The following is a 9840-nucleotide window of genomic DNA, read 5'->3' on the forward strand; positions in this document are numbered from 1 at the left end:
ATGCAAGGAGTTTTATCAAATTTTCACTACAAAATTCAAGTCATTATCACATATACATGCAAAAATTGATCAAAACAACAAGAATGATTTCAAGGACCATTTATTCGGCTCCCATATGGTCATGGCCGAATAAAATGGATGGAAATGGCCATTAAATCATGAAGAGTTTTCTTCTCAAGACTTGGCACTTATCCATTCATTGTAGTCCTCTCAAAAACAACCTTAAATCCATAAGAATCAAGATTGTATTTTGAGTTTCAACTAAAACCTTAACATGCAACTTTAAAACTTAAACTTTCTACTCAAAACTCTTTGGAATATATGTGATCATGGTATGGTAAGTAACATTTACTTGTGTAGAAGGTGGAAACTTGGTGGAGGAATGAAGAAAATGGGGAGGGGGTTGGTTTCGGCTAAAAAAACCGAGAGAAGGAGGGGGAGGGCCGAGAGTGAGAGAGTGAGGAGGGTGGGAGGAGAAAGTGTGATGGTGAGTGGAGTGGATGATTACATCAATTGCTTGCTTTATGGTTTTTTGATTTGGCAAATGTGAGTGGGAATGAAAATTGACAAGACTATCCCTCCACTTTTACTTGGTTTATTTTGCATGCAAGGGCAAAGAAGGAATTTGGCTAGAAAATTAAGAGTTAGTGGGGTTGGAATTGTCTCTTTAGCCCTTTGAATTGAATAGGGAAGGATTTGCATGCAAGGACAACCATGTAATTTGATAATTATGACAACTAACATTTATAAAGATTTATTTTTATAAAATAAAATACAAGTTCAAAAATTATAAAATTTATATCATAAAATAACTTGGATTTTTAGAGACTTTATAAAATCATTTTCAAAATTTGTGAACAAAATTCCTTTTAAAAGAAAATTTTTCCAAAGCTTAGAATATTCCTTATAAATCAAAAATAAAGAAATTAAATAAACTCTTGCTTTGAAAAATCATATACTACACAAAGCAAATTTATAACGCAGAAATTTTCACTCACTCTAGCGTACAATCATTGAATATATTTTCATTTGACTTAAATATTATACCAAATCCACAAATAATATTACATAAAATGTCGGTCGTAACATTTAACCTTTCCTTCTGACTTAACGCATCTGCTACAACGTTCTCCTTACAGGGATGATAATTAATCGAGCAATCATAATCCTTAATCAATTCTAACCATCTCCTTTATCTCATATTAAGTTCCTTCTGGGTAAATATATATTTCAAACTTTTGTGATCCGTGAAAATCTCACAATTTTCTCCATACAAATAATGTCTCCAAATCTTCAAAGCGAAAACTATAGCTGCTAACTCCAAATCATGAGTAGGGTACTTCTGTTCGTGTGGTTTCAATTGCCTTGACGCATACGCAATCACCTTATCGTGCTGCATAAGAACACATCCTAATCCTTTGTAAGAAGCATCACTATAATTTACGAAATTCCCTTAATCGTCTGGAAGTGACAAAACAGGTGCTGTGATTAATCTCCGCTTCAATTCCTGAAAACTTCCTTCGCACTTGTCATTCCATATAAACTTTTCATTCTTTCGTGTAAGCTTTGTCAATGGTGTTGCAATTCTTGAGAAATTCTGAATGAATCGTCGATAATATCCTGCCAATCCCAAGAAACTTCTTACCTCAGTGGGTGTTCTCAGTCTTTCCCAATTCGTAATTGCCTCGATCTTTGCCGGGTCCACTTTGATCCCTTCATTACTGACTATGTGTCCTAAGAACTGAACTTCCTGTAGCCAAAACTCACACTTCGACAATTTAGCATATAACTTCTTTTTCCTTAAAATCTCCAAAGTTGTCCTTAAATGTTCCGCATGATCCTCCTCCGTCTTTGAATAGATCAAAATATCTTCTATAAATACTATAACGAACTTGTCCAAATATTCCTTGAAAATTCTGTTCATCAGGTCCATAAATGCTGCTGGGGCGTTGGTCAATCCAAAAGACATCACTAAAAACTCGTAATGTCCATACCTTATTCTGAAAGCTGTCTTTGGTATATCTTCTGGTTTGATTTTCAGTTGATGATATCCCGATCTTAAATCGATTTTGGAGAAATACTTGGCTCCCTTCAGTTGGTCAAACAAATCATCAATTCTGGGTAACGAATACTTATTCTTAATCATCAATTTGTTGAGCTCCCTATAGTCGATGCACAGTCTCATGCTTCCATCCTTCTTCTTGACAAATAATACTGGTGCACCCCACGGGGATACGCTGGGTCTAATTACTCCTTTCTCTAACAGCTCTTGCAATTGTTTTGCTAATTCTTTCATCTCAACGGGCGCCATTCTATATGGGGCCTTGGATGCTGGTTCGGTTCCAGGTGCTAAGTCGATTGCAAATTCAATTTCTCTATCTGGAGGAAGTCCTGGTAACTCATCGGGAAATACGTCTGGAAATTCCATCACAACTGGAATATCTCCAAGTTTTGCTGGCTCCTGACTTCTGTCGATCACATATGCCAAGAAATTCTCACATCCTTGTCATAGTAACTTATTGGCTTGAATCATCGTTAAGAACTTCTTTACTTGTTTCTGACCTTTGAACGTTACTATTCTTTCATCTGGCGTTTTCACCATTACTTTCTTATTTCGACAATCTATCTGGGCATCATGCTTAGATAACCAATCTATCCCTAATATAACGTCAAATTCTCCTAACTTAAACGGTATCAAATCTACACAAAATTTACTACCAGAAATCTCAATCTCACAATTCCCAAAAACTTGGTTAACAGTTACACGTTCTTGATTTGCTAATTCCACCGTCATTATTTCATTTAAACACTCAACTGGACAATTTAACTTACTAACAAAATCTTGTGAAACAAACGATCGAGTTGCTCCCGAATCTATTAACACTTTGGCACATAAAGAATTCACATTAAGCGTACCTGCCACGACATCCCTATCCTGGATCGCATCCTTCACCGACATGTCAAAAACTCTTGCCCTCGGAGTCTTATTAACTGTTGGGGTAGATCCCATAATCCTTAATGCATTACTGACTGGGGCTGGTGTCTTGCAATCCCTGGCCATATGTCCTGGCTTCCCACATTTAAAGCATGTAAATCCAATGGCTGGAACCTTCACTGCTGGATTCCGGATAGGCTAATCCTTATTCGCTGGCTCTCTTGCTGGCTGATTTCGGCACTCCCTCGAGTAGTGCCCTTTCTGGTTGTATTTAAAACATACCACATTCAACTTGTTACAAACTCCTCCATGCTTCTTTCCACATACTTGACAATCTGGAAAAGTTAATCTCAACTGATTCGACTGATTCACATTAGCTGGACGATTGCCCTGTCCTCCGTCTCCTGCATTTTGTCTCCTAAAATTAAAATTTCTCCCTGGCTGAAACTTGCTCTTCTTAAAATTTGGAAACTTCCCTGTTTGTGACTGACCTTCACTTCCCTCAACTTTCCTTTTTTTGCTTTCCTTTTCTTTCTGGAACATCTCACTCTCTGTCTCTGCGATCATAGCTTTCTGTACAACCCCGGTATAGGTATCCAATTCAAAAATTGCTACCTTCCCTCTGATCCATGGCTTCAAGCCTTGCTGGAATCTCTTAGCTTTCTTTCTATCAGTATCAACATACGACGGCACATACCTTGACAATTCCTCAAACTTCCCCTCATAATCTGTTACCGACATGTTCCCTTGCTTTAATTCTAAAAACTTCAGCTCCATTTGATCCTGAACAAACTGAGGAAAATACTTTTCTAAAAACAATTCCTTAAACCTTTCCCAAGTAATAACATCTATGCTTTCCAATGTCTTCACCATCTCCCACCAATAGGTGGCCTCATTCTTCAGATAGTAACTTGCAAATTCAATCTTCTGCTCCTCTTTCACTTTTACCAAGGCAAATGCCTTCTCTATTTCCTTTAACCACACATTTGCTTCAATTGGCTCTAAGGAACCCTTGAATTCTGGTGGGTTTACTGTCTGAAAAGTTTTGAAAGTTACCTGGGGATTGGTCTGTCTCTGCTGTTGTTGTGCCAGGTGAACTGTTTGTTGGGCCAAGATTTGAAGAATCTGGGCTATTGGTGGGTCCATGGGTCCTGGGTTCACATTCTGGTTTGTCTCATATTGGTTGTTATTGTTATTGTTGTTGTTTTCTTCATTCTGGGTGTTGGTGCGGGTATTTCTTCTGGGAGGCATTTTCTGTAAAGAATCAATCAATTTATTTAGCTTTTGAATCAAATCTTTGTATAAAAGAAAAGTTTTGTAAAATAGAAATATCTCTTTTTGAAAACAGTTGTAACTAAGTAAATTGCATACTTCTTTACAGAATATAAACAGTTATGGAAAACAGGGTACATGGTATCACAGGGTATACTGCTGTAATAAATAAGGTAAAGTAAAACAGGTGCGATAAAGTAAATGACAGTGTTGGAAAAGAAAAGGTACTGATATATAGATCAAAAGTTTTAGGTAGTACAAGCGTAAGGACGCTTCGAAAGTAAAATGAAAAAGGGTACAATAACCTACTCACTAGTCAATATCGCTAGTCTATAAATACAACTCAAAAGTCTACTGATACACGCTACACACTACTGTCCATACTACATAATCATAACAACACTGCTTCGCATCTCCATCTCTGAGTTTCTGTCTCAACTCCAAGGAAAATCTGGTCCTGCCAGCCTCTCAAAGTCCTCCATCACCTCAGTAACCCAGCCCATCAGTGCATCAGGGCCTCTGCCAGGTAGTGTAGCTCCATGTAGCCTAGCCTCAAGGACCCTCCGTGTCACATGAATCTCCTCTCGAAGCTCCTTCACACCACGATCCACATCTGTATTCCTGATGATATGCTGTAACTCTCTGATCTGAGCCAACAAGGAATCACGCTCCAATAGAAGGGCCTCATACCGGTAATAAGGAACTGGGGGCAATGTAGATTGGAATGGGGCACTCGCAACTGAATACCCAGTGGAATCTGAATCAGCTGGTGGGGGTCCTCTGACAGGTGGCCTCATGCCTGGTGGTGGAATAGCCTGCAATGGTACGGGCTGCAACACCGGTGGAGGTAGAATAGCCAATGCCGGTGGAATCACAGGACGCGGATCCGATGCTGGTGCTCCAACTGAAGGCTCTGAGTGATCAGCTGATACGGGAATAAAAGAGTCGGCCATCTCTGCTATCTGAAATCATATCATAATATAAGAATCTCGTACCACGACGCAAACTATACTAATACCGGTTATACCATAACACTCAACCTCTCGACGTTCTATCATCCTATACCTTACTTCTAATCCTATCCCTCTACCCATTCCCGTCAACCTAGGCTTGTGTCAGTGACTTATAACCTGTAGCTCTGATACCAAACCTGTGGCGCCCTCCAAACCCGGGTCAGAAGTTTGGGGTCCACACACACACCTTAATTATAACCTGTTTATAACAATAATAAAGATAATAATAATATATGCAGTGACCCTACTTACCAACCACCACGGACCGCAACAGGTTAAAGTATGCACACAAGCCAAACATACGAATATATTACAAACCGTTCAAATCCCAACTATTTCAAACTCAAACTGAGTATTAAACATTATTACAAAATTTTACAAACTTAAATTATTCCAAAAGAAGTCTACTAGCTCCACTTTCTCAACCTGAACCCCTAGCTCTCGTGCTGGACTGGGGATCCTCTTTACCAATTGGTTCCTTTTTAACTGGAAAGAATATAAACAACATCGCACAAATGAGCTAACTAGCTCAACAAGTCACAATGACAAAACTGAGAATAATGATCATCAGATGAATATGGTTATGATATCAAGTGAACAATGGATTATGATTTAGAATTGGATATTATACTTTTAATTTAAAAACCAAGGTTAGGCTGCTGATCAGTCACGCACTAACCCCGAGCAAGGCACACAACATTGCTCTAACTACTGGATCCAAGGCACACATTGGCCTAACTTGACCATTATATGGTCTGACCACGAATCTGGTCCACAATTTTATAAAAACAATCCAATTCTAACATAATAACAGAATATGCAATAATAAACAATAACCAAAATCATTAACAACAATAAATGTTTAACAATGAAAGGGTTTCAATCCTTGTAAGGATCAATACGGCAATTTAAAAGCTTGGATGCTGGGTAATGAAAGAATTGGATAACAAAGGAATCAACATTTCAAGGTTTCAAGGATTTGGTCTTTCCAAGTATAAGATACCATGGGTTGAGTATATAATAGTTCATTTCAGTGTTTGGTATTTAGTTTGTATGTATTTGTGGAGTAGTATTGTAGATTTGTGATTCTTGTTTGGGTATACAATAATCAATGGATTAGAAAGAATATGATTCATGGCTCAAGAATAATAACTGAAATCAGGATTTAGGTTTCTGTGCTTCAAAGCACTTGCAATATCACAGGATTATCAAGTACTACAATATCTCGAGAAAGTTTAGAACACTTGCCTGATATTAGCTTACTACACTGCACTCATTTCCAATCACAACCGTCTTACTCTTCAACTATCTGTTTCCTTTTCTTACGTCTTGCCTCTTCTGCTCACTATCATAAGCATCTATCAATAATTTACTCATGGAATTCTATTCAACACATACTTCTATCTACCCTTCGTTTTACCCAAATCCGATTAACGAATTGAAAGTTATGCAATAATCAAGTAAATACCGAATATATAGACCGATAGTCAATTAACAAGTCACATATAGCACATAATACATCACGTAATCAATGATATATTATTTATAAAGAAGTTTCGGGTCATAAATAGGCTTTCTGGTATTTAAAATGATTTTTAAAACATTTTTCGAAATTAAAACGGGTCGTTGGATCAATTTCGGGTTAATAAACAGGGTTCGGTTGGCCCATTCTGACTCCGAAATAATTTTAGAATAATTCTCGAGCCTTGGAAATAATTTTAGAATTTTCAGAATTTAAAAATGAATTTTTATAATAAAAATAAATAGGAAATATGATTTTTAAACATTTTATAAACAGGAATCCTAAATTTGCAAAGTCTGGAAACTTCAGGGACCTAACTGCATCATTTTCAAAAGTTGGGGTACTAAACTGTAATTTTCCAGCCCTTCGCCGGAAAACAGTCGGGTTCGCCGGAGAACACGTTCCCGGCGTCCGCATCTCACCAACACCTCCAGATCACATCTACACAACACCAGGAACACAACCATGCAATCAATTCATCCTAACAATCCCTGAGTTGGCCGGAATTTGGCCGTGAAGTTTTCCAGTTTCCGGCGAACATCGGAAAACTTCAAAACACAACTCCCTTCTCTACAGACCTCGTTGGTTCATGAAACTTATATGACTAGATTGCAAATTTCACAGAGAATACAACCCACTATAACACAACATCAATCTATCACAGAATACGAAACCCCCAAATTTCAATTAAGAACATTCATATGGGTTATAAACCCTAATTTTGAAATTCGAAAATTAAACCCACTTTTGAGCATGTTATTGAACTCCAAATCAGACGTATGACATATGAAAATCATCAGGAAAACAAGCTCTACAACATGCAATCATCAAATCATACTAACAATCATCCGAACAAAAATTCATATTTTTAATAAAATAAATTCGAAAATAAATAAATTTTTAGAAAAATAACCTTGATTTCTGCAGTGAAACAAAGCTCAGAATCTGATAGAACACTTCAAATCCTTCGTTTTGGTTACTCAAGCTTTGAAAACAGAGATCGGTAACGCCTTCGTTTTGCTGTTTGATTCTTAGAACAGTTTATGTAATTAGGGCTTTTCTCTGAAAATTATATAATTATCTGTCTGCAAAAGATTTTGATACGAAATAAAATACGGTAAAAGGCTATTTATATTTACGAAAAATTAGTATCCCGTTGGATCATTCCTGATATAAAACGGTACGTTTATTTGTAAAAATTGATCCAAACGGTATCGGTTTTCGGGATAATTATCCAAATCAGTACAATTTGTACTGCGGTCTTGGTCTCAGCGCCTGGTTACACGTATTACGAAGTGATAATTGGGATAGTTTAATAAAAAGCTCCCGTTTATCGAAAATACGGGTTTTATTGATTTACCGAAACGAATATTGTATCGAAAATGTTGCGCCGGGACCCGCGCAGGACAAACCGTACGCCGGATCGAAAAAGTCGAAACATGGAATATGCTCGGAATATTACAATTAGGTTAGGAAGGAGTTCTCGAAAGAGTTTCGGGTTTCAAAAATGTAATAACGGGTGACGTCGGTTGGTTCCCGTTTTTATAAAATAGATTTTAATTACCCGGAAAAAGATTTTAGAAATTTCATATGATTCTTATAAATCCATAAACCAACATAAAAATAATTAGGAAGATATGACAATTATCTATATTTTATTTTGGACATATAAAAATTAAAATACTCAATTAATATTATTTTTGAATATTCAAGTACAGATAACACTTAACAATTAGCTCACAGAATAGATACTGAACACACATAATAATTATATAATAGCAAAAATAATTACACGATATATCCCGGATATTACATAGTTTCTCTCTGTCTGCATCATTAACATTCATTGAATCACTAACAATGATGTCCATCCTTATTTCTCCTGTACCTGCATTTCTCTCATTTTCTCTCTGTTCTTGCATCAAGGGCTCCCCTTGGCTCACCACCCTCACACCCTCACCTTCACCTACTAAGGTGGAACTCCCCTCACTCACTTTTTCCATACCTAAAGAAATGATCTGCATTTGATCACTCATTTCCTCTCCTTTTTCCTGGGAGCAACCCAGCCTCTCACTCAATTCACTCCCTGCCCTCAGTCCAAAGAGTGATTGCACTACTACTAGGTCATCTGCACTTGTGACAATAGTTGGAATTTGAAGTTGTGCAGAGAGTACCGACGGATGAGGAACATCCATCGGGATAGTAGTTTGGCTAGCCAACAGATGACTGATGTTAGGCACATCCGTCGGGATACAGTCATTACTCGACGGATGAACAATATCTACCGGGATAGAAGAAATGAATGGGTTTGGAGTGGAGACTATTGTAGACTTTGTGTAGATTGATGAAAATTGGGCACATATGTCTCAATACACTCAGAAAGAATTGGCAAGTAAGCCAACAAATCATCTAAAAGATGATGCTCACTTGCTTGGATTTTTGGCTTCTCTAATAGAGTTAAAGATGGAGAATTTGAAAGTGATGTATGAATCATATCTACATCCAGTGAGTGTGTGGGTGAATTTGGTGTTTTAGGTGCTTCAATTATCAATGATTTTGGCTGTGACTCCATATTTATTGGAGCCACATCAAGCTGACTTTGAGATGGTGCAATGATTGAGTCTTTAGCTCCAGTTTGCACTGTGTGTGTTCCCTGTGCATCCCCAAGGGTTTTAGATCTTTTCTTTTTTGCATAAGTCTGTGGTGAACTTGTGTCCCTAACCCTCTTGGTCTGTGCTCCTGGTTGGGCACTTGTTTCAATAGTAACATCCTTTTGGAAGGATGAAACTAGAATTGAGCTGATTTCCGTATTAACAACCACAGTTTGTTAGGAAACTGTGGTGTGGCTAGGCTTGGGTACACTAATATCATCAACCTTATCCTTAGGGTTTCTTTGATTTTCATCCTGTCCCTCACCTAACTCACTCTCCTTTACACTCCCCTCTTTGTGTTTGATAGTTTTTGCAACTGGTTTCTTTTGAGAGAAACCAGAGGGGGCTTTCTTAGCTTTGGATTTTGAAATTGTTATTTTGGTAGCTTGGGTAGGCATCTGTTGGGTCATTAACACAGATGCCATAACTACACTTGTAGGCAAAGAA

Source organism: Apium graveolens, chromosome 4, assembly GCF_009905375.1.
Source record: "Apium graveolens cultivar Ventura chromosome 4, ASM990537v1, whole genome shotgun sequence".
Taxonomy (NCBI): domain Eukaryota; kingdom Viridiplantae; phylum Streptophyta; class Magnoliopsida; order Apiales; family Apiaceae; genus Apium; species Apium graveolens.